General features: G+C 46.1%; 1 protein-coding gene across 1 annotated transcript in view; it reads left to right on the top strand.

Moving 5' to 3' along the window:
* The window catches only part of RBBP4 (RB binding protein 4, chromatin remodeling factor), a 677,648-nt gene that overhangs the window by 144,569 nt on the left and 507,886 nt on the right, over positions 1-25,193 (top strand). The window lies entirely within an intron of this gene.

Raw genomic sequence — 25,193 nt, forward strand, 5'->3', positions numbered from 1 at the left:
TTATGCTTCTATAGAGCATATGTTAGACTTTTTTTAGCCTCTCAGTTACATGCTGGAGCTTCCCGTTCTTCTATTGGATTACAATTAGCTGCTTCTCCTAGGAGAAGGTATAAATGCATTCCAAGCCCCACCCCCAACTGGAAGTGGTAACTTCATCAGAGCTTACACTAATGCCCTGTACAATCACTTGTACAAGTGTGTAGGCTTGACTGTTCCAGAAATAATCAAAGCCCAGAGCCCCAAGTAAAAACAAACTGCTCTGGTGAACATCCAGTATCAACAAACTCTACAACAAATGCAAAAAGTTACTGTGTAAGAAGACTAACAATGGAAAAGCACCCTCCTCACCCTCAACAGGCAAGTAACACGTCAGATTTTTTTAAGCGTAACTTTGAGAAAAACTTAGCAGGCATAGCCAAGGATAATCATAGGGCCTTTTACAGCTACATACTTGGCTTAAAAGGTAGGACCCAAGCATGTGCCAAACTAGTGACCAACGGTATCACACAGACTGATCCCTCAGAGATAGCAAACCTGCTAGAAGACAGATTTGGTCAACATTTCACTCACTTATCTCTCTAAATTTATCACAAATGTTAACCCCAACCCCCCCCCCCCCCCACACACACACACACACATACATCCAAAGAGCAGGTCATTTAAAGCCTAGTCTATGGCAAAAAGTGCAGCCTGTGTGGACCAGACAACATACCAGGCTGTCGTCTAAACAAGCTAAAACCTGAACTAGCATCACCATTAAGTACCCTATTCAATCACAGCCTAACTGATGGCTTTGTTCCTGCAGAATGGAGAACAGCAGCAGTTATTGCCCTCCAAAAGGTGGCTTAGCAACAGACTGGGAATTATAGACCCATAAATCTGACCAGCCTCTGGGAATTATAGACCCATAAATCTGACCAGCCTCATCTGTAAAGCCATGGAACTTATCATTGACTTCATAAATAACTAGGCGACCTCCAAACCTTGGATCCGACCCAATTTGGCTTTGCCAGTGGCAGATTCTGCCTGTTAAACCTGGTGGATTTCTTTGAAAATGTGACCAGGGCTATTGAGGGCAAATCTGTGCACACAGCATACCTCGACTTGGTTAAGGGCCGTTGACACAATCCCACATGTGCACACAGCATACTTTAACTTGGTAAGGGCTTTTAACAAAATTTGACACACTGACATTACTGAAACTTGGCAAACTGAATGTAAATCCTTTTGTTGTAAGATGAGTAGCTAACTGGGTCACACAAGTGGGTGACTCCCCATTAACCATCAGACCTATCACCAGTGGGCTGCTACAAGGATCCGTGCTGGGCCCCCTACTGTTTGGAATATAATTCTCAGGAATTCAGGCCATAAGTAAAGGGCTGTGGCTGACTGTTTGTTTGCGGTTGACTGCAAACTAGGTGCAGTTGTTGAATCCCCAAATTATGTCATTATACTTCAGGAGGGTCTTGTGCAGAACAACTGGTCTCTTAGTCACGGTCTCAAAGTGAATGCAAAGAAGTGCACAATGTCCCATCATGCTATGTACCTTCAAAGTGGTGAGAAATCTGGGATCACAAGTAGACTGCGACCTTTAACTTTGGCCACCATGTGTCTATGGTAGTAAGGAAGGCTTTTCTATGTGTCGAAGGCAAAGGCCTTCGACACAATACCCCACTCAGGTATCATCGAAAAACTCATCAGCTTGAATGTAAACCCATACATCACAAGATGGGTTGCAAACTGGCTAAGCGACAGAACCCACAGGGTCAGAGTTGCTGGAGCCATGTCAGACTCAAAGCCTGTCACAAGTGGTGTCCCACAGGGCTCAGTCCTGGGTCCACTCTTGTTCGGCATCTACTTTTCTGAAGTACAAGCAAACACAGGAGGGTTATGGCTGACAAAGTTTGCAGATGACTGCAAACTGGCCATAGTCAAAACACATCTGACATAGATATCCTCCAGAAGGGCCTCACAGAAACGGATAACTGGTGCCAGAGCCATGGCCTGAAGTTAAACGCCAAAAATGCATAGTCATACCCTTCGGGAAAAACAAGGTTACCCCTAGCTACCATATAGGTGACAATCCACTGAGCACAGAAAAGTCATCAGGGATCTGGGGACCCAAGTTGACAGTAGTCTTTGTTTGACACTCATGTTGCTAAAGTAGTTAGGAAAACCTTCTATATCGCCCACCTGATCATGAAGGGATTCACATCTAGATCAAGGGAGGTCATCGTCCCCTGTACTCATCACTCATTAGACCTATGATTGAGTACAATGCCCGTTCGAATGTATCTGACCAGACACCTGATGCAGCTTGAAAGGCCCCAAAAGTTCCTCACCAAAAGGATAAAGGGTCTCAAAATATGTCTTATGCTGCCCGACTGAAAGAACTCCAGCTTTATTCAGTCTCATACCGCTTGCTCAGAGGTGACCTGTGCCTGACATATAAGGCCATGTCAAACCCAGATTTGAAGAATATGCTTCACCTCAAAAATCTAGATCCCTCAGAACCACAAGGGCGGGAGACTTAAACCTTGACACGGTTATAAATAGAACGTGCTGGAGGGACAGATTCATCACCCAGAGACTCCCTATGCTGTGGAACAAAATCCCGGTACATGTGAGGCAGAGCACCTCGCTGGCCTTGTTCAAGAGGAATCTTGACCAATGGATGGGAGATCGCAGATATACCCCAGGGATTACTTCAGTGTCACTGCTTGACAGAGGCACAGAAAAAATGATAGGCATAGTTTTTATTCAAACTAAAGGGGTGGCGAAAGCCACATAACTATGGGCTAGGCTTATAAATGCCCTTGGGCAGATAGCCTAGTATGAACCTATGAACCTATGAACCTATGTAGCACACTTGATGAGCAAAGGCATCACCTCTAGTGCAAAGAGAGCTAATCAGACCCGTAATGGAGTATAACACCCCTTTCAGTATGTACGGTACAAAGCACCTGCTGCAGTTGGAGAGACCTCGGAGGTTTCTAACTGAAAAGATCAAGGGAGTCCAACACGTGCTTAAAACACTGACTAAAAGTCCCTGTCACTATACTCCGTATTGTGTAGACTTATGGGAGACTTGTGCCTGGTTTAGAGAGCAATCTTTGACCCAAACCTAATGAATTTGCTGCACATCATAAATCAAGTGGCATTAGAGCTACCCATTCCAGTGACCTAAATATGGCCTGCGACTTCAATAGGATATGCTGGAGGGACAGATTTGTCTCCCAGCGACTGACTCGTATTTGGAATAGACTGCCAATTCATGTGAAGCAGAGCACCTCTGACGCAATTCAAAAGGATCCTGGATGAGTGTATGGGGCACTGTAAATTCTTGGATAGTGCCCATAATTCTCCTGGAAGTGGAGCGGTCAATAGTAAATACAATCCTGGATATTGACTAGAGTATCTATGACTGTGATATGTTGAGATGAAACGGCTAGGCTTGAAATGACCTCCGAGTCGATAGCCTAGTAACCTCCTATGTAGTAAAGGACACGAAAAATCCTGCTACCAGGAAATCTTAAGTTAACCGATGGAGAAGATTTTTCTAGTTGGCACTGCACCTATAATGAGGGCCCTGTGCTGGATTATTACCTCTGGTTCTCAAACATTTGCAAGAGTTACTATCCTATGGCCTGTTTGATGTTCATCGTGTTACCCTGCTGCAGTCATCACACTTGGGTTATACTGCTGTCAGGTGGTCCTGCAGTCGGCCCGAATTCCAAAGTCTTGGTCCGGCGTCGGTTGCTGTCACTTCTTCCCTGACGTCAGTGCGCCAGGGGTCTATAAGAGGCATCCAACGCCATTTTCTCCAGTCTTTCTTGCCGTGCGGTGCCCGAAGCAGAAGCAGTTCGCAAGTGCCGGTCGGCCAACACCTGAGATTTTCGATTTGAATTTCAGTCCGAAGTCTTTAATAAAGCTAAGTACCCCGTTTGGGAACATTTTCTTGCCTCAGTCCGATGTCAGAAAAAGTTAACAGTTGCATTTCTTGTGGGAAGCAAATACCCCATAAGGACTTCCATTCCTATTGTATTCCTTGCCTAGGCCCAGACCACGACGTCACAGGTTGTCGGTTTTGCGCTAGGTTTAATAAACTATCAAATGCCATTTTGACTTTGCACGGCATTTCTTTGGTAGGAAATTTAATTATATCATGCCGTCAGAGCAGCCGACGACCGCCATACATAAAAAACGCAAGGATAAGGACAGGCAGCCTAGGAACAAGTCAGACTCCGAGGCCTCAACTGGGCCTGTCGCCGGTTCTCCGGTTTTCAGTGAGGGCCTACGCAGCCCCTGACGACCGCAGAACTGGAACCCCAGACAGCTGCGGATTCCCAAGCAGAGTCTACTAGGCTGACGCAGCTATCTACCGACACCGGAGCAGAAGTAGAAAACATCTTCAGTTGCAGAAGGTGTCTTCAGACCGACTACACTCACCATTAAATCTTATGCTAAGCTTAAAACTCCTTTAAAACCTAAGAAAACTGTACATCAGTCTACAGTTCAAGGCCCCATGCCTAAGAAACAGATGCTTAAGATGGCTGAAGATTTGATTACCCTTATCAGGGGTTCCCATCCCCCTCCTGATAAAAGACCAAGATAAGAGGAGGATTATGCATCCTCTGTCCAGGTTTCACTCTCCTCGGATTCCTCTGAGGAGCAGGATTACACTTTTCCACCTTATGAAGACTCTGATGCTGAAGACTCTTCACTCAGCATCTCCCCCTGAACACTACTCCTTTGGGGAAACTTTACATACCATGAAGGAACATTTCCACTGGGAAGGCCAGGATTACTCAGATTCTAAGAAAAGGCTCCAAGAGTACCTTTTACTACCCCAGCACAGACCTCTTGCTATCCCTCCTGTTTTAGATATTGTGGATGATGTTTACTTGGAGTCTAGTTTAAATCCAGATTCTCTACCTCCTGCTTCAGCCAAACCAGACAAATACTACAGAGTACTTGACTCGCACAAATTCCTTTATAAAAGCCCTGTAGCTGACCCAGAAACAATTTCCCAGGGTCCTAAGGGAGCAAAAGCTTCTATGGCTAAAAATCCTGTGCCCTGTGAAAGGGATTCCAGAGCCCTAGATAGATGGGGAAAGAAAACATACACCTCAGCAACTCTGGCTATGAGAGCATTAAATTGCCAGTTTCACGTGTTGAAATATCAGCAATTCCTAATGTCTTAGTTGAAATAAAAAATGAGCACACATTCAGAACAGTCTGAATTCAAGGAAATGCAGGATCTGTTGCATGCAGCTGAACAGGTGGGCAAACATACTTTACAATGCGGATTTGATTCATTGGAAGCTTCCTGTAGAGCAGCTGTTACTGGCTCTGTCATACGTAGACATGCTTTGTTAAAAGAACAAACCCTCCCTGACCATGTTAAAGCAAAATTATTGGATGCACCTGTACAGCAGAATGTATTATTTGGTGTCAAAGCAGAAGAGGTTTTAAAGAAAATGGAGGATAAGGCAAAGTCTATGCAAACGGTCAAGGATTTTTTGCAGGTACAACTCCCTCGTTTCAGCAGAAATTGGCCAACAAAAAATGGTCCTTTCCAGCTTCAGACAGCTCACAGAGGGGCAAATACAGACGCCCAAGGGGCAGAGGTCAGTCACAGGGCCCTTACAAACCTTGCCAATGGGGTTCTGCTACCCAGAAAAGAGGAGAAGACAGGCCCCAAGCTAGCAGAAGACAAACGCAATGACTCTATCCTCAAACTACCAAGCAAATCTCTCCTGGCAGCTCCCTTGGGAGGAAAACCAGCATTTTTTGCAGACAACTGGCACATCATCACAAAAGACAAATGGGTTCTAAACATAGTCTCTCAAGGATACAGATTTCACTTTCATATCTTACCAAGGATCAAAGGAATGCCAAACCTGCCACCAAATCAATGGACATGAGAGCCATTCAACAGGTACCTACACAGGAGCAAGGACAGGGATTTTACTCAAGACTCTTCCTAGTCCCAAGAAAGGACGAAGCATGGAGACCCATTCTGGATCTTTCAATTCTGAACACCTATCTGCAAGTACCAAAATTCAAGATGCTAACACTACAGCAACTTCTTCCCATGCTGGGCAAGAATGCTTGGCTAGTCTCTTTGGACCTCAAGGAGGCATACCTGCATGTCGCTGTCAGACAAAATTGCAGAAGATACCTCCGCTTCATTGCAGGTTCAACACGTTAGCAATTCTCAGCACTGCCCTTTGGCTTATCTACTGCGCCCAGGGTCTTCACAAAATGCCTGGCACCAGTAATTGCATACTGCAGACAAAGAGGAATTCAAATATACCCATACCTGGACGACTGCCTTATTCAAGCAGAAAGCAAGGACATTCTTTTAAAGCATCTGGCATTTGTCAAACACCTTCCAAGTTGCCTAGGGTACACAGAAAACGAAAAGAAATCAAAACTAGTGCCCTCACAAAACATAATATTCCTGGCTGCCAGCTTGAATACAACGGCCCAAATGGCTTATCTCACGCAAGACAAACGACAGCTGATTCAATATTTCAAAAATAATGGCAACAAAGACCCAACTCCCTACAAGAAATATTCTGCAGGCCTTGGGATTCATGGCATCTTGCATACTACTAATACCATTTGCAAAACTGCATATGAGGAAATTACAATGGTACCTGAAAAGTGTATGGATTCAGCACAGCCAAAGCTTGGAAATAATAATACCACTCATTCCCTGCCTTCAACAGGAGTTTCTATGGTGGGCACAGGCATGTCACCTCAACAAGGGTCAGCCTTTCACCTTACCCACAGCCAGGCAAACTATGACAACAGATGCATCGGACTATGCCTGGGGAGCACACATGGCAGGGCAGTGCATTCAGGGCAAATGGACTTCAGATCAGAGGCATCTGCATATCAATCAAAAAGAAATGCTAGCAGTACAGAATGCCCTAACAGCTTTCAAGGACCTTCTACACCCAGGACAACTAATAATAAAGACGGACAATACCACAGTAATGTGGTACATAAACAAGCAAGGGGGCTCACATTCCTACCCTCTATGCAGGCAAGCAATGACCTTGTGGAACACTGCACTGTCTTACCAGGTTCAATTACAAGCACAATTCCTGCCAGGAAAGAAAAACACATTGGCAGACGACCTAAGCAGAAACATCATGGATCCACACGAATGTAAACTAGATCCACAAGTATTTACAATGATAGCTCAAAAGTGGGGATGCCCAGACATAGATCTGTTTGCAAGCCCCCACAACCACCAACTTCAAAAATTTTGCACAAGTACTTTCCATCCATTAGCTTGGGAAGTGGACGCCCTCTCATTCAGTTGGAAAACATTAACAGTGTATGCCTTCCCTCCACTGCCTCTTCTAGCAAAGGTCCTGCCTAAAGTCAGATTAGAGAGGCCACAAATGGTGCTCGTTGCACCAGACTGGCCACGCCAGCATTGGTATCCAATTTTAAGGAACATGGCCCACGGCCCACAATGGATTTTGCCACAAATTCCTCACCTGCTAACCCAGCGAGACAATCAGATTCTACACAGCCAGCTCAAGACTTTAAACCTGGCTGCATGGCAAATTACCTAAACAACCAGCCAACATCTTTATCCAAAGCTGTTATGGATGTCATTGTGGAGGCCAGGAGGCCCAGCACCAGGAAAACCTATTCAGACAAATGGAAAAGATTTTGCGCCTGGAACCAGGCTAAAGGTCTAAATCCCCTTGATCCAAACATCCCTCAGATCCTACAATATTTAACTGAGATGTTACACAAAGCACTTTCCTTTTCATCTATTAAGATCCATGCCTCAGCAATTTCAGCTCATTACAGCACGGATCCTCCTTTATTCTCACATCCACTCCTAAGACAGTATCTCAGAGGGGCTAAGAACTTAAGACCGCCAAGGAGAGCTCCAACACCTACTTGGGATCTCAACTTTGTTCTGGAAAAGCTTACACTGCCGCCCTTTGAACCAGCTTTTGCAGCTGATTTAAAATTTCTTTCATATAAAACTGCCCTACTACTAGCAATAACCTCAGCTAGAAGAGTCTGAGCTACAGGTACTAATGGCAGTGGAGCCCTTCTTCATTTTTCATCAAGACAGAGTCTCTACGAACTAACCCTTCCTTTATGCCAAAGGTGGTATCCAGTGTGGCCCTAAACCAAACCATTCACTTGCTCACCTTCTTCCCAGATCCCCAGAACAAAGGAGAAAGACTCCTGCACTATTTGGACATTCACAGGCAATGACGTTACTACTTGGATAAAACTAAGGCTCTCAGAAAAACTGACCAGCTCTTTGTAGCCTATGCTACAGGATCACAAGGAAAAGCGATCTCAAAACAGACCATTTCTAAATGGATAGGGTATTGCATATGTTTCTGCTACTCGCATCATGGGAAACCAGTACCTCCTAACATTAGGTCCCACTCCACCAGGGCTACAGCTACATCGGCAGCCTTTCTCAGGGGAGTGCCAACCAAGGATATTCTGGAAGCTGCAACTTGGAGTTCAGTGCACACCTTCACCAAACACCATCACCTGCCTCTATATGCTAAGACTAGAGCTGGTTTTGCCACTGCAGATGTTCATCGTGCATACAGCTGCAGTCATAACAGATGGGTTCTCCTGCCGTAAGGCGGGTCCTCGGTCGGCCGAATTCCATAGTCTAGGTCCGGCGTCGGTGGTCGTCGCTTCTTCCCTGACGTCAGTGCGACAGGGGTATAAAGGAACCAGCCGACGCCATTTTCTCAAGTCTTTCTTGCCGCACGGTGCCCGCAGCAGAAGCAGTTCGCAAGTGCCGGTCGGCCAGCTCCTGAGATTACGAAAATTTGGAAACCGAAGTCTTCTTAAAAGCTAAGTACCCCGTTGGGGAAACTTTTCTTGCCTCAGACGGAGGTCAGACAAAGTTAATAATTGTATTTCTTGTGGGAAGCAAATACCGCATAAGGATTTCCATTCCCTCTGTATACCTTGTTTAGGCCCAGACCACGACGTCTCGGTCTGTCGCTTTTGTGCTACATTCAACAAACGCACTATTAAGTGTCAGGCGGAGTTCGCCCAGCATTATTTTGGGAAAGCATTTAACTATACTATGTCGTCGGATACTCCGACTCCGGTTTTGTCTAAAAAACGCAAAGACAAGGACCGACACACGAGGTCCGCGGCCTCTACTGACACCACGCCAAAGCCGACTACACGTGGTCCGGTTCTCAGCGAGGCGCCTATGCAGCCCCTGATTACCGACGACACTTCTTTGACGGTGGCTCCTGTGCCCGAGGTCGCAGGCTCCTCGGCCCACACCCAGACTACAGATACCGAAGCCACTCTTGGCGTTGAAACTCAGAATGTGGACAGGTCCACCTCCACTCAAGGTGTCTTCAGACCTTCCTCCTCTTTCTCCATCAAGGCTTTCACAAAGTCTAAAGCAACCATGCACTCTAAGAGACCAGCTACACAGGGCCCATCCCCAGGCCCCATGCCTGAGAAACAGATGCTTAAAATAGCTGAGGATTTAATTACTCTAATCAGAGGTTCTCAGCCCCCACTGGACAAAAAGCCCAGAGTGGAGGAAGATTCCCCCTCCTCTGATCAGGGCTCCATTATCTCAGAGCACTCTGATCAGGAACAGTCTTACTCCCCTTTTGAAGACTCTGATGCGGAGGAGTCCATCCCTTCTGTATCCCTCCCTGAGGACTACTCATTTGGGGAAACTTTGCATACCTTAAGGGAACACCTCCACTGGGAAGGCCAGGATTATTCAGATTCCAAGAAAAGGCTCTGGGAATTTCTCTTGTTACCTCAGCACAGGCCTCTGGCTATACCTCCTGTCTTGGACATCCTAGATGATGTTTACTCGGAGGCCTGCCTTAACCCAGACTCCAGCTCCAGTTAAGCCTGACAGGTACTACAGGGTTCCTGACTCACACCAATTTCTATACAAAAGCCATGCTGCTGACCCAGAAACCATCTCACAGGGCCCCAAGGGAGTTGAGGCCTCCATTGCCAAAAATCCATTGCCTTCCGAGAGAGATTCCAGATCCTTAGAAAGGTGGGGAAAAAAGGTATATACCTCGGCTACCTTATCTATGAGGGCCTTAAACTGTCAGTTTCATATGCTAAAATACCAACAGTTTTTGTTATCACAATTGAAGAGTAAAATGTCACAACCTGAACAACCAGACTTGAAGGAGTTGCAGGATTTGATGCATAGTGCAGAACAAGTGGGTAAGCATACCTTGCAATGTGGTTTTGATGCTCTAGAGGCCTCATGTAGAGCTGCTGTTACAGGATCAGTCATACGTATGCATGCCTGGCTCAAGGAACAAGCCTTGCCTGATCATGTCAAAGCTAAATTACTAGACGCCCCTCTTCAAAAGGATGTACTATTTGGTGCTAATGCTGAGGAGGTATTAAGGAAAATGGAGGAAAAGGCTAAATCAATGCAAACTGTGAAAGAATTTCTACAGGTTCAACCCCCACGTTTTAGTAGAAATTGGCCTTCCAAAAACTGGTCCTTTCCTGCCACAGACAGACCCCAAAGAGGCAGATACAGGCCGAGGGGCAGAGGACAATCCCAAGGATCGTTTAGAGGCAGACAATGGCAAGCTCCTACACAAAGAGGTGGTGAGGACAACTCGCAATCTTTCAGAAAGCAAACCCAATGACTTTCCCCTTTGCATGCCAACCAGGTCTCAAATGGCAGCCCCCTTACGAGGAAAGCTGGCATTATTTTCAAAAAATTGGCATGTTGTCACAAAGGACAAATGGATCCTGGACATTATAAACAGAGGCTACAAATTCCATTTTCACACCCTTCCAAAAATGAGAGGCATGCCAAACCTGCCACACAAACAAAGGGCAGAGGCACAAAGGCAAATTACAGATCTCATAAACATGAAAGCTATTCAAGAGGTACCTACGCACGAACAAGGTCAAGGTTTTTATTCCAGGCTATTTCTGGTGCCAAGGAAGGGAAAAGATTGGAGACCTATTTTGGATCTATCCATCCTAAACACATTTCTACTCGTACCAAAATTCAAGATGCTCCCTCTACAGCAACTTCTTTCCATGCTGGGCAAGGAGTCTTGGCTGGTAACATTGGACCTCAAGGAGGCATACCTGCATGTCCCAATCAGACAAAATTGCAGAAGGTACCTCAGATTTCTTGCAGGTTCAACCCATTATCAATTCTCTGCATTGCCCTTTGGCTTATGTACTGCGCCCAGAGTATTCACGAAATGCCTGGCATCAGTAATTGCCTACTGCAGACTTCAAGGGATTCAAATATACCCCGATTTGGACAACTGCCTGATCCAAGCGGACAGCAAGCACATTCTTCTGAAACATCTGGCTTATGTAATAATGTTATTTAACTTTGTGGGATACACAGTCAACAAAAAGAAATCAAGGCTAATACCCTCTTGGAAGATAATTTTCCTGGGTGCCAATTTGGACACAAACACCCAGATGGCCTACCTCACGCCAGAGAAGCAGGGGCAACTAATTCAATACTTCAGAACACTAGCAAATTGCACCAGGCTGACTGCAAGGAAAATCCTGCAGGCTCTGGGATTCATGGCATCTTGCATCTTACTAATCCCATGTGCAAAGCTGCATATGAGGCAACTACAATGGTACCTGAAAAACATATGGTCTCAACACAGCCACAGTTTGGAAACAGTAATACCACTAATTCCATGTCTGCAAAAGGAATTTCTGTGGTGGGCTCAAGCATGTCAAACACAGGTCTTCCATTCAGCAAGCCTCAAGCAAATAAGTCATCACAACAGACGCCTCGGACTACGCCTGGGGGGTGCACATGACAGATCGGTGCATTCAGGGCAAATGGTCCCAAAAAGAAAAGCACCTTCACATCAATCAAAAAGAAATGCTAGCAGTAATAAATGCTATTATAGCTTTCAAGGACCTTCTACAACCAGGTCAACTATTGATAAGAACTGACAACACCACAGTTATGTGGTACATAAACAAACAGGGAGGAACACATTCTTACCCCCTATGCAGACTGGCCATGTCACTTTGGAACATGGCCATGGACTTACAAATGGAACTACAAGCACAGTACTTGCCAGGCAAGGAAAACACGCTGGCAGACAACCTAAGCAGGAATATGACAGATCCACATGAATGGAAATTGCATCCAAAAATTTTTACAGAAATAATCCAAGAATGGGGAAGGCCAGACATAGATCTCTTTGCCTCCCACAAGAATCATCAATTGACAAAATTCTGCTCAAGGATCTTCCATCCAAAGGCCTGGAGAGTGGACGCTCTTTCTTTCATTTGGACATCAATGACAGTTTATGCCTTTCTTCCTCTGCTGCCCAAAGTTCTATTAAAAACCAAAGCAGACAGACCAAAGATGATTCTCATTGCTCCGGACTGGCCAAGGAAACACTGGTACCCACTCCTGAGGAGTCTGACGCATTCCCCGCCATGGACCCTGCCTCTAATGCCTCTTCTTCTGACTCAGCACAGTTTCAAAACTCTTCACAGCCAGCTAAAAACACTCAATCTAGCCGCATGGAAGATTCCTTAGCATCACAACAGGCCCTACTCTCCAAGGAGGTGCAGGATGTCATTTTGGAGGCCAGAAGGCCATCAACTAGAAAAGCTTACTCCGCAAAATGGAAACGTTTTTGTGTCTGGAATGAGAAAAAGGGCCAGGATCCTGGAAAACTGAATTTACCTCAAATACTAAAATATTTGGCTGAACTGCTAAGCAGTGGACTTTCTCCTCCATCAAAATCCATGCCTCAGCCATTTCTGAAGAATACAACACTGATACACCTTTATTCTCTCACCCTCTCTTAAGACAGTTCCTCAGAGGGGCTAAGAATTTAAGGCCTCCAAGGAAACAACCAATACCTGCTTGGGATCTTGGAAAAATTGACCTTGCCTCCCTTTGAGCCAGCTGCCTCATCAGATTTGTAATATTTGTCCTGGAAAACAGCTTTCCTTCTGGCTATCACCTCAGCTCGTAGAGTTTCAGAACTACAGGCTCTCATGGCTGTCCAGCCTTTTATCATTTTCCATCAGGACAGAGTTTCCTTACGAACCAACCCGTCCTTTATGCCTAAGTGGTATCTAGGGTAGCTTTAAATCAGGCCATACATTTACCTACTTTTTATCCTAATCCTCAAAACAAAGGTGAGAGATTACTACATTCCTTGGACATCCACAGACAACTGCGTTATTATTTGGACAGAACAAAGCCTTTCAGAAAATCAGAACAGCTCTTTGTGGCCTATGCAGTAGGAGCTCAAGGGAAGCCAATTTCCAAACAGACAGTCTCAAAATGGATAGCCCACTGCATATGCTTTTGCTATACCTTTCATGGCAAAACTGTTCCTACAGGCATTAGAACGCATTCCACCAGGGCCACAGCCACCTCTGCAGCTTTCCTCAGAGGAGTTCCTACCAAGGATATTTTGGAAACAGCCACTTGGAGTTATGTGCATACCTTCTCCAAGCACTACAACCTACCATTATACTCCAAATCTAGAGCAGGCTTTGCCACTGCAGTCTTGCAGGGCATTTTGGCTCCTCCTAGTTCCACCTAGTGCCTACCACCCCTTTCTTAGCTTTGAGATTCTACCCATCTGTTATGACTGCAGCTGTATGCACGATGAACATAGTACAGTTTTGTACCTACCATAAATGTAGATGTTCGAGTGCTAATACAGCTGCATTCCAGGTTTCCCTCCCTCCTTCCCCTCTTGGGACAGGCCTATAGGCTAGCACATCCTCATACAACCTGATTGGGGTTTTCATTTATGATGTATTTGCTTGCAACTACTGTATTTTGATTATATTGCACTGCATTATCACACAAATTTATGTATTGCCTTCCTTCTGGGGGCACCTGACATCTGGGGCAAGAAAAACTGAAGAAAATGGCGTCGGCTGGTTCCTTTATACCCCTATCGCACTGACGTCAGGGAAGAAGCGACGACCACTGACGCCGGACCTAGACTTTAGAATTCGGCCGACCGAGGACCCGCCTGATGGCAGGAGAACCCATCTGTTATGACTGCAGCTGTATTAGCACTCGAACATCTACATTTATGGTAGGTACAAAACTGTACTTTCTATTGGTAGGGGGTATATATCAGCCATTTCAACATGTCTAGCTGTGGATCGTCCCCATTTTTAGACTTCGCTCAACTTATTGTATTAAGAGTTTTTCTGCTGATATGTAGCGTCACCTGTTAGTCAGGTGACACTTTTTTGCAGCCTTTATTTTTTGCTGGGAAAGTTATTTCTCTCTACATTTGAACCAGCTATTCTGAGTGCTTTTGATAGACTAGCTGATTTATTGCTCTGACATCTACAAGACTATTGAGGTTGCAACCATTCATGTTTAATCTTTTTGCTTCCATGCATCTAGGATTGTCTGTATTTAAAAGAACATTCAATCTGATGTTAATTTTCTTTCCATTCATCACTAATGGGTTCGGTTCTGAGCCCTCGGAACAGAGTCTGCCTTTTTACCAAGCTCGCCCCAGCCAAAAAAACTCTCGAGCTAAGTCTCTACCCAGAATGCCCTTCTCCCTGTTACCTCAGATCTCGTTTGCCACATAGCTGTAAAGCGGCGTTTCAGACGAGCTCTCAGCTAAGTGAAACCTTTTTGATATTTGTGTGAAATATTTTGGATATCTTCATATTTTATTAAGCGATTAGTTTTTCTAGTGTCTTCTCCTGTTGGACCTTGTTTTTTCTTCTCTACCCGTAGTTACCGTTGGTACACTTTCAAGTACCGTTGTTGGTATGGCCTTCCTCCCTTACCCTTGTGGTATTTCTTTAATACCATAGTTGGTTTTGTTTAACCTATTAGCTGTCTTTTATTCAGGTGTTTCCTTTCTTTTCTCTGTCATACCAGTGTATTGTTTCATTTGTGACTTTTTTTTGAACGGAGTTGACTTTGATTATAGTTGGAGTATACAGTTGGCCTGTTTTCTGTATCAAGATGTCGATAAGAAGGGTACTTCAGGATTTAAGCATTGCACTTCATGTAAGGGCAAGTTACCTAACAGTGATTCTCATGATAAGTGTGTATACTGTTTGGGAGTGTTGCACCTTTCGGTGCAACAGTCATGTGACATTTGTCAGAGTTTTAGTCTATGCACTCTTAATGAGCTCAAAAATAAACTCATTCTGAAAGGGTTACTCAAGTCTCCCTTCTCAGAGGCCATTTCTGTGATGGAGGTCTCAACCCCTCTTTCTAAGGACAAAGAGATCCCACTGTGTTCCTTCCTCACCATCGGGTGATCAAAGCAAGCCTGGGAAATCAAAGGTCCCAAAGTTATCTTTGGAGCATAAATCAGCCTCCTCGGCTCCATCTTCTTCAGCTCCGTCCATCTCAAAAACATCGGTACCGACACCCATTTCGGCATTGGTCCTGCCTCCGGCACCGATTGTAGACCTTGCTACGCCTATTTCTACTTCGGCACCTGTGACCACTTCGGATCAGGGCACACCTTCGACTACATCATTAGTTTCCATTTTGGAACCGACCATTTCAGCTCAGAGTGCCACTTCGGCACCGAGCGTTGTACCGACCTCACTGGATTTGACCCCTTTACTTCCGGTCTCTAACCTAGAGACTTCTGTGACCCCAGACCTTGTACCACGGACCTGATACTCCCCCCTCCGTAGATCCATTTCTGGGCCAAGCTTATAGCGCCTTCATCGAAATTCCCGACTCCCCGTCCGGAGTATCCACTGGATCCACCAGGAGCCTTTCTGAACACAACCTGGCGTGTCTTGTAGACCAGCTGTTGTTAGCCAGGGGCATTCCCTCACTTTCTAAGACCTATCCACCTGCAGGCCTTGGGTTGCCTTCTCCACGGACTCCATTTTACATTCTGACCATTTCTGTTCTGAAGTCTTCTGCTCCGACATCTTTCTTGGAATCCATCACATTGGTGCCTACGGTGCATCTCACGCAGGCTCCGAGTTTGTCCTTCTGGTCTTCAGTTCTGGCTGACCCGGTCCTTCCTCAATCTGGGGATTGGGGGACGGTCGTGTCAGCCCGGTGTATGGAGCTACCTCTCTCCTCAGTGCCGATAGCAGCATCCGTGCTGATCCTGCTTGAGGCGCTATCCTGGGGGGCGGGTTTGTCTGAGCGGGATGCGACCCCGGTCCCGAGGTTATCCATCTTGGTTCCGGGCTCCCATCTCTTCCGCGAGATGGAGAGGGGGTCTTTCTTCTGGCAGCACTCCGATGTCAGAACCCCAGTTTCCCCCCTGAGCTACAGCTGTCACAGACCACCCCCCCGAGACACCGGGCAGAGAAGCCACAGGACACCCCTGTTCATGGTACCCGCTCTTTCAAATCCTCCCCCCACTGAGGATCCCCCTCAAAAGAAGACGTGCAAGAGGAAGCGCATGGACTCACCCGAGGAGTCCTTAACGGAAGACATGGATTACAATGATAGTGAAGGGTCCCCAAGGTCACCTCCTGATGTCTCTTTCGGAGACATCCTGAAAATGTTAAAGCAGAGAGGTAACTAAGCCCTCCAACCCTTCGTCTGAGGAGTTGGTATTCCTGCAGGCTTTTTGTGCCTGGCCTTCTACCTCGTGTGACCCCGCCTGCCGACGAGCTCGTCATGCTACACGCTTGAAAGAACCCTGATTCCACTGAGGCGATCCCTCTGAGACCAGATAAAATTCTTTCCCCTCCCAAGGAGAACCCACATTGGTCCAAAGGGTTACCAGTTGATGCTATGGTGGTGGCCTTGAAAAAGAACTTAGCTGAGGAAAGTCCTGCTGTCCACCCGCCCAATAGAGAGTCCCGGGCGGTGGACAGACTTGAAGGATGTTTTTGCATCAGGGACCTTTGCCATATGGTCCCTGAATTATTTGGCGCATTTTATGAAGCTCCAGAGGGACTTTCTCTGAACTCTCTGGGATGCTTGCAGGACAGTTGTCTGACGAGGTTAGGGACAAAGTGGCCTTGCAGCTCGCAACCCTGGAATCAATATCCAGCTCGTCCATGAGGTTGCTGTCATATGCAACCGAAGGGGTGGCTAGAGCAGCAGGTTTGGGCATTATGAGGCGTCATGCCTGGATGTGCATTTGTGACCTCGCGGACCCCTTCAAGTCTTCCTTTTTGAATGCTCCCATTTGAAGCTTCATCTGTTTTTGACTACAAAATGAAGGACACGCTAGCCAGGTGCGAACAAGACAGACCCTGTCTACCGTAGGCCTATGGTTTTCCAGTCCTCAACATACCTTCTTCAAGAATCAGAGTGGAAAGATGTGGCATAAGAAATCTCAGGGTCCCTTCTGTGCTGCACATGGTGGTGATACCAGAGGCAGGGGGGGTAACCATTCCGGAAGCCGCCCCTATAGAGGCAGAGGGGGTCTTCGTAATCAGGGCTCCAGGGATTCCTTCTCTGGGCAGGCTTATCAGCGCTCCTGAGGAGCAGCCCGATTTGCTTACCTCTGGAAGCAGTCAGGGGTCATTTCTCTCTGCACCAAGCTGCCTGGCAGTCCCATCACCACTGATTGTTGGATGCAGAGCATTATCACCAGAGTTTACACCATTCCCCTTTCTTGTCAGCTAAATTCCCCAAGAAAACTTCCCGACGTTCACCCAGTCAAAGGGAAGAAGCGGCTTCAGAGATATATAAAGCTGTCACAAAAAAAGTCATCCATCCAGTCCCACCAGACCAGCTCGGATCCGGATTTTACTCTAGATTCTTTTTGATGCCAAAAAAGACGGGACAGGAGACTCATTTTGGATCTCAGCAGCTTAAACAAGTCTGTCACCCAAACCAAATTCCGGATGTTCATGTTTCAGTCCATTCTCTCCTTTTTAAGAGAAGGCGATTTGGATGTGCTCTGTAGATCTCCAGGATGTGTATTACCACCTCAAGATGCAGAAATGCTCCAGGAGTCTGCTTCGCTTCCGGCTAGGTCATTATCAATTCCGTGCCCTGCCGTTCCATTTCTTCAGCCCCCAGAGTGTTCACGAAATGCATGGCAGTGGTAACACCTCACTTGAGACTAAAAGGATTCTGGGTGTTTCTATATCTGGACGACTGGCTCCTTACCACCCCCACTGAGCATCTTCTGGTAACAGCACTACATTATACTCTCTGGCTAAATTGTTGGGAATGACGATACATTGGGAGAAATCAAACCTTGTCCCTACACAAGAAATAGTTAATTGGAGCAGTGTACAGTAGTCAGTCCTGTCTGGTATTGCTACCAGTTCACAGACTCCATCGATTGAGCCTTCACCTCCGGGTGATACTCTCACAAACAGTTTCTGCAAGGGAAGTTCTTCAGGCCCTAGGTTCTATGGCAGCGTCAATCCCAATAGTGCCTCTAGCAAAGCTACACATGCGGATTCTGCAATGGCTCCTTCTGTGTCAGTGGTTCCCAAGCTATCACCCCCTCAGTTACCAGGTTTGAATAACCAACTCCTGCAAACAGGACCTGCTTTGGTGGATGAGGCCCAATGTAGAACTTTGGAGTCGTCCATTTCAATCTCCTCAGCCCACGGCCGTTGTGACCACGGATGCTTCCCTGATCGGGTGGTGGGGGGGCATTTCCAGGGAAAGACTGTCCAAGGCATATGGTCCACCTCTGAGGCCCACCCTGTATATCAATGCTCTGGAACTGAGAGCTGTGCTGTTAGGGTTGCAGGCCTTCCATTCGTCTGTCTTCTGGGACAATTGCAATTTAGTCAGACATTGTCTGTAGTCTGGTATATCAACAAAAGTCCTATCCCCTGTGTCGAGAAGCCATGAGAATTTGGCAATGGATGATTATTTCCAACCACTTTCTAACAGCAACGCATACCCTGGGGAACTCCAACGTGATTGCGGACAAGCTGAAGCAGATGCATCCTCATGCCTCACAAGTGGTCCCTCAACCCCAAGGTGGCATCAGCAATCTTCCGCCACTGGGGCCAGCCCTGCTTTGATCTTTTCACCTCCTTATCAAACACCAAGTGCAGCAGCTATTTCACCCTGCTTCCCCCGGAAGGGGAGTCACCGAGGGGTGCTCTGATCCACGATTGGCCCACGGGGCTTTTCTACGCTTATCCTGCCATCCCTCTGATCCCACAATTTCTAAAGAAAGGTCTTCAGTTGAGATGAAAGGTGATCCTCATAGCCCCATTCTGGCCTTGACAAGTTTGGTTCCCCTTCCTTCGTCCTCACCTAGTATACCCACCATGGATTCTGGACCTTTTACCAGATCCGATTACTCACCCCCAAGGATTGAGTCATCCAAATCTGTCCAGTCTCAAGTTGACAGCTTGGTTTCTCCACTTCTACTAGTAGCCAGGCAAGCTAATCCCTCCTCGCCTGTTCGAGCGAGCCATCATTCTGGCCTGTCATAAACCATCCACCGGAAGACTATACCAGGATAAATGGAAAAAAATTCTCCATCTGGTCCAAGGATAACCTGTTAGACCCGTATTCAGCTCCAGTTACTGCAGTGCTTCAATACTTGGCTAGGTTTTTTGGTAATGGAGCCTCTGCCTCTACTGTACAAGTACATCTTGTGGCAATTTCCACAATGGTATAGATGGCACCCCTCTTATCTCCCTACGCATTTGCAAGGCTTTCCTCAAGGGGACTTCTCATATCAGGCCTCCTGTCAGACAGCCCGTGGAACCTCACTCTAGTCCTTAGTCTTTGACTCAAACCTTTTGAACCTGCTGCGCAGTGTGACCTAAAGTTTTTGTCTTGGAAATCCTTGTTCTTGGTAGCCATCATGTTTGCCAGAAGAGTCTTGGAGCTGCAGACATTGTGTATCAAGAGGCCCTATCTGGTCTTTCATAAAGAGAGAGCATTACGTCAGAGGAATCCATCCTTTCTCCCCAAAGTTGTTTTTGAATTCTCCGTAAAGCAGACCATCGACCTACCAATGTTCTTTCTGAATTTTGCCAGTAGAAGAGAGTACTGCAATTACTCTAAGTACATAGACAATTGAAATTTTATCTATACAGGACCAAACCTATCCGTAAATCTGAACAGCTTTTTATCTCCTGTTCTGGGCCCAGAATGGGAGAGGCCATTTCCAAGGTTATTTTATTAAAATGGCTAAGGGACTGGAAACATTTCATCTATTCCCTCAGTAATGAACCTATGCCAAAAGTTACAGCTCACTCCACTAGATCTATGGCAACATCTGTAGTTTTCCATTCCAGGGCATCCATGGATGATATCTGTGCAGCAGCTACTTGGGCTAAGCCCTCATACCTTTATCATTCATTACAAATTGGACTGGTCTCCAGAGAGAGAGAGCTGCCTTCGGCTCAATGGTACTCGGGAATGTTCTTCCAGTAGGGCTGCCCATGGACCTGAAGGTAGCTTGGGATTCTGTCCCATCTGTGATGAATGGAAAGAAGATTAACAACCTCAGATAAAGAAGTTATGTCTTACCATAATGTTTCATCTGTGTTGTTCATCTTTCATTAATCACTTCCCACCCTCCTTCCCCCTCCAAAGGCTCCTGAGGGATGTTTTGGGTCTAAGTGGTGCCCTAGGGTAGTTGCACAGAAGTGGCCTCTGCTTTACTTTCTTTTCTCTAGCAAACTCTAGCTGAGGCAACGGGGAGAAGGGCATTCTGGGTAGAAACTTGGCTGGAGAGTTTTTTGGCTGGCCCGAGCTTGGTAAAAAGGCCAACTCTGTTCCGAGGGCTTGGAACCAAACTCATCTGTGATGAATGAAAGAAGATGAGCAACACAGATGGAACATTGTGGTGACATAACTTTTTTTTCTTTGACCTATTGGAGAGGAATGGTCTCTAAGTATTCTAGAGGCAGCTACATGGTCCTCTGTATGTCCTTTTACAAAGCATTACATACGGGATTGCTTTTCAGGTCTAGGAGTGGCTTTACTAGGACAATTTTGCAGGGACAGCTAGACCCCTTAGCCTTTCTCCTGGGTAGATAAGATTTGCATTCAACCCAAATAACCAAAGGCTGCTGCAGCAGTGAGCAATTCCAGACCTCTACTGATGATAGTGTTGCACTGTTGCAGTCATTACTCTTGGGTTGTCCTGCTGGCTGGCTACCCGCAGTCGACCAGAATTCCAAAGTCTAGATCCGGCTTCTGTTGCTGTTACCTCTTCCCTGACGTCAGTGCGCCAGGGGTATAAAAGATGCAGCAGACGCCATTTTCCCCAGTCTTTCTTGCCGCACTGTGCCCAAAGCGAAAGCAGTTCGCAAGTGCCAGTCGGCCGACTCCTGAGATTTTCAAATCCGAATTTCAGAACCGAAGTGTTCATTAAAGCAAAATACCCCATTGGGGAAACTTTTTTCTTGCTCCAGACCGATGTCAGAAAAAGTTAACAATTGTATTTCTTGTGGGAAGCAAATACATCATAAGGATTTTCACTCTTACTGTATTCCTTGCCTAGGCCCTGATCACAACGTTGCTAGCTGTCGGTTTTGTGCTAGATTTAACCAACGCACTATTAAGCGTCAGTTCGAATTTGCATTTCATTACTTTCACCGAAGATTTCATTATATAATGCCATCAGAACAGCCGACGACCGGAGTTTACAAAAAACACAAGGACAAGGAAAAGGATAGGCATCAGAGGTCCAAAACAGACGATGAGGCCTCCGTTAGGCCAGTCGCCGGTTCTCAGTGAGGCGCTTTCGCAGCCCGTGGTGCCCGCTACCTCTGAGCCACAGGCCGCTTCCGACTCCCATGTGGAGCCGACTGGGCCTCTGGAAACTCAAGGTATTGGACACTCGGAAATCATTCCCTCAGATGGGTCCGGAGCCGCTGAGCAGGCATCGGCTTCTGAGGGTGTCTTCAGACCTACACAACTATATGTTAAGCCATCTACAGCTTCAAAGACCAAGATTAAAGCAGCTCTAAAGACAAAGAAACAAGTACAGCATTCTCCTACTCAGACTTCCATGCCTAAAAAACAGATGCTTAAAATGGCCGCAGACCTAATTTCTTTGATCAGGGGTTCCCATCCCCCTCCTGATAAGAGGCCTAGGCAAGAGACGGAATATGATTCTTCTGATCGGGTTTCTATTTCCTCTGATTCCTCTTCTGAACAGGATTATTCCATGCTTTCCTATGAGGACTCTGATGCTGAAGAATCCATTCCTTCGGCCTCTCCTCCTGAAGATTATTCTTTTGGGGAAACCCTGCATACCATGAGGGAGCATTTCCACTGGGAGAGGCAAGATTATTCTGAATCTAAGAAAAGGCTCAGAGACTTTCTGCTACTTCCTCAGCACAGAACCCTTTCTATTCCACCTGTTCTAGACATTGTAGATGATGTATTTTCAGAGTCCAGCCTGTCCCCTGACTCTTTACCCCCTGCACCTGCTAAGCCTGACAGATACTGCAGGGTCCCAGATTCTCATAAATTCCTATATAGAAACCCCGCTGCTGACCCAGAAACTATATCTCGAGGTCCCAAAGGGGTCAAAGCTTCCACTGCAAAAAACCCTGTCCCCTCTGATAGGGATTTTAGGGCTCTGGACAGATGGGGGAAAAAAGTTTACACTTCTGCTACCTTGGCTGTAAGGGCTTTAAATTGTCAGTTTCATATGCTTAAATATCAGCAATATTGAATGTCACTGCTTAAACAGAAATTGTTGACAAATACTGAATGTTCAGAGAACAAGGAAATGCAGGATTTATTGCATGCAGCTGAACAAGTGGGAAAGCATACTTTGCAAAGTGGTTATGATTCACTGGAGGCCTCTTGCAGGGCTGCTGTTACAGGTTCTGTTATTAGAAGGCATGCTTGGTTAAAGGAATATAATCTGCCTGATCATGTTAAAGCAAAATTATTAGATGCTCCTTTACAGCATGATACTTTGTTTGGTACTAAAGCAGAAGAGGTGTTGAAAAAAATGGAGGATAAAGCAAAATCCATGCAGACAGTCAAGGATTTCTTACAAGTACAGCCACCCAGATTTAGCAGGAAATGGCCTTCTAAAAATTGGTCCTTTCCAGTGTCAGACAGACCGCAAAGAGGCAGATACAGGCGTCCCAGAGGCAGATCTCAGCCCCAAGGCCTCATACAGGCCTAAACAATGGGGTGCTCCTACCTCCAAAAGCAGAGAAGACAAATCACAACCTTACAAGAAACCGTCCCAATGACTTTCCCCTGCCAGATCCAAGCACTTTTCTTTTGGCAGCCCCCTTAGGTGGAAAACTAGCACTTTTTTCATCAAATTGGCAAATGGTTACCCAAGACAAATGGGTCTTGAACAGTGTCCCAAGGCTACAGGTTCCATTTTTACACCCTACCAAGGTCAAAAGGTATGCCAGACCTGCCACACAATCAATGGGCAGAGGCACAAAAGCAAATTACAGCCCTCATGGACATGAGGGCCATACAGCAAGCACCACAACAAGAGCAGGGGAAAGGATTTTACTCCAGACTTTTCTTAGTGCCCAGAAAGGACAAAACCTGGCGACCAATACTGGACCTGTCTATACTAAATACTTTTCTGGAAGTTTCAAGATGTTGACTCTACAGCAGCTACTGCCCATCCTGGGCAAGAAGGCTTGGCTTGTAACTTTGGACCTAAAAGCGGCATACCTGCATGTCCCAATCAGACAGTCTTGCAGAGGATACCTCAAATTCATAGCTGGCTCAATGCACTACCAATTCTCTGCACTGCCCTTTGGCTTATCTACTGCGCCCAGGGTCTTCACAAAATGCCTTGCACCAGTAATTGCGTTTTGCAGACAGAGGAATTCAAATATATCCCTACTTGGACGGCTGCCTTATTCAAGCAGAGAACAGACATTCTTCTAAAGCATCTGGCATTTGTAAAATGATTACTAATTGGCCTAGGGTACACAGTAAATGAAAATAAATCAAAACTAGTGCCCTCTTGAGATAATATTCCTGGGTGCAAGCTTAAATACAACTGCCCAGATGGCTTATCTCACGCCATACAAACAAAAACAACTGACTTATTACTTCAAAAAATTGGCCACAAAACCTACCTATCTGCAAGGAAAATCCTGCAGGCCTTGGGTTTAATGGCATCTTGCATTCTACTAATTCCATATGCCAGACTGCATATGAGGAAACTACAATGGTATCTAAAAAGTGTTTGGACTCAGCATTGCCACAGCTTGGAGACTATTACACTCATTCCCTGCCTGCAACAGGAGTTTCGATGGTGGACAGAGGCCTGTCACTACAACAAGGGTCTGCCATTCAGTTTTCCCACAGCCAGACAGACACTGACAACGGATGCATCAGATTATGCCTGGGGAGCCCATATGGCAGGAAAATGTATTCAGGGCACATGGCCTGCAAGCCAGATGTGTCTTCACATCAATCAAAAAGAGACGCTAGCTGTTCAAAATGCCCTGACAGCTTTCAAGGATCTACTTCAACCAGGACAGCTACTGATAGACAGACAATACTACGGTCATGTGGTACATAAACAAGCAGGGAGGTACACATTCCTACCCCCTCTGCAGACAAGCAATGACTTTATGGGTCACAGCATTGGCTTATCAAGTTCACCTGCAAGCACAATTCTGCCAGGAAAAACAAATGCTGTGGCAGACTAACTAAGCAGAAACCTCATGGATCCCCACAAATGGAAATTGGATCTACAAGTCTTCAGCATGATAACAAGGAAATGGGGATGCCCAGACATAGATCTGTTTGCCTCCCCTCACTTCATCTAATTGCAGAGATTTTGCACAAGGATTTATCACAAGCAAGCATGGAGAGTGGACGCCCTATCATTCAGCTGGAAACCTCTAACGGTATATGCCTTTCCTCCACTGCCTCTCCTTACCCCTGGTACTCCTAAAGGTCAGACGAGAAGCCAAAAATGATACTGATTGCACCAGTCTGGCCACGTCAGCACTGGTACCCAATCCTAAAGAGCTTGTTTCAAGGTCCAGCATGGATATTGCCTCATACTTCTCACTTGCTGACTCAACAAAACAATCGGGTCCTGCACAGCCAACTCAGGACCTTAAATCTGGCAGTGTGGTGGATAATGTAGCCATTCAAAACACTCCTCTTTCAAAAGCTGTTATGGATGTTATCTTGGAGGCCAGGAGACCCAGTACCAGAAAATGTTATGCAGAAAAATGGAAGAGAATCTGTGCTGGGAACCAGGAACAAGGCATTGACACGTGTGTACCAAATATCCCTCAGATTTTACAATACCTATCTG

Source organism: Protopterus annectens, chromosome 1.part2 (assembly GCF_019279795.1).
Source record: "Protopterus annectens isolate FY-2018-M chromosome 1.part2, PAN1.0, whole genome shotgun sequence".
NCBI lineage: Eukaryota > Metazoa > Chordata > Ceratodontiformes > Protopteridae > Protopterus > Protopterus annectens.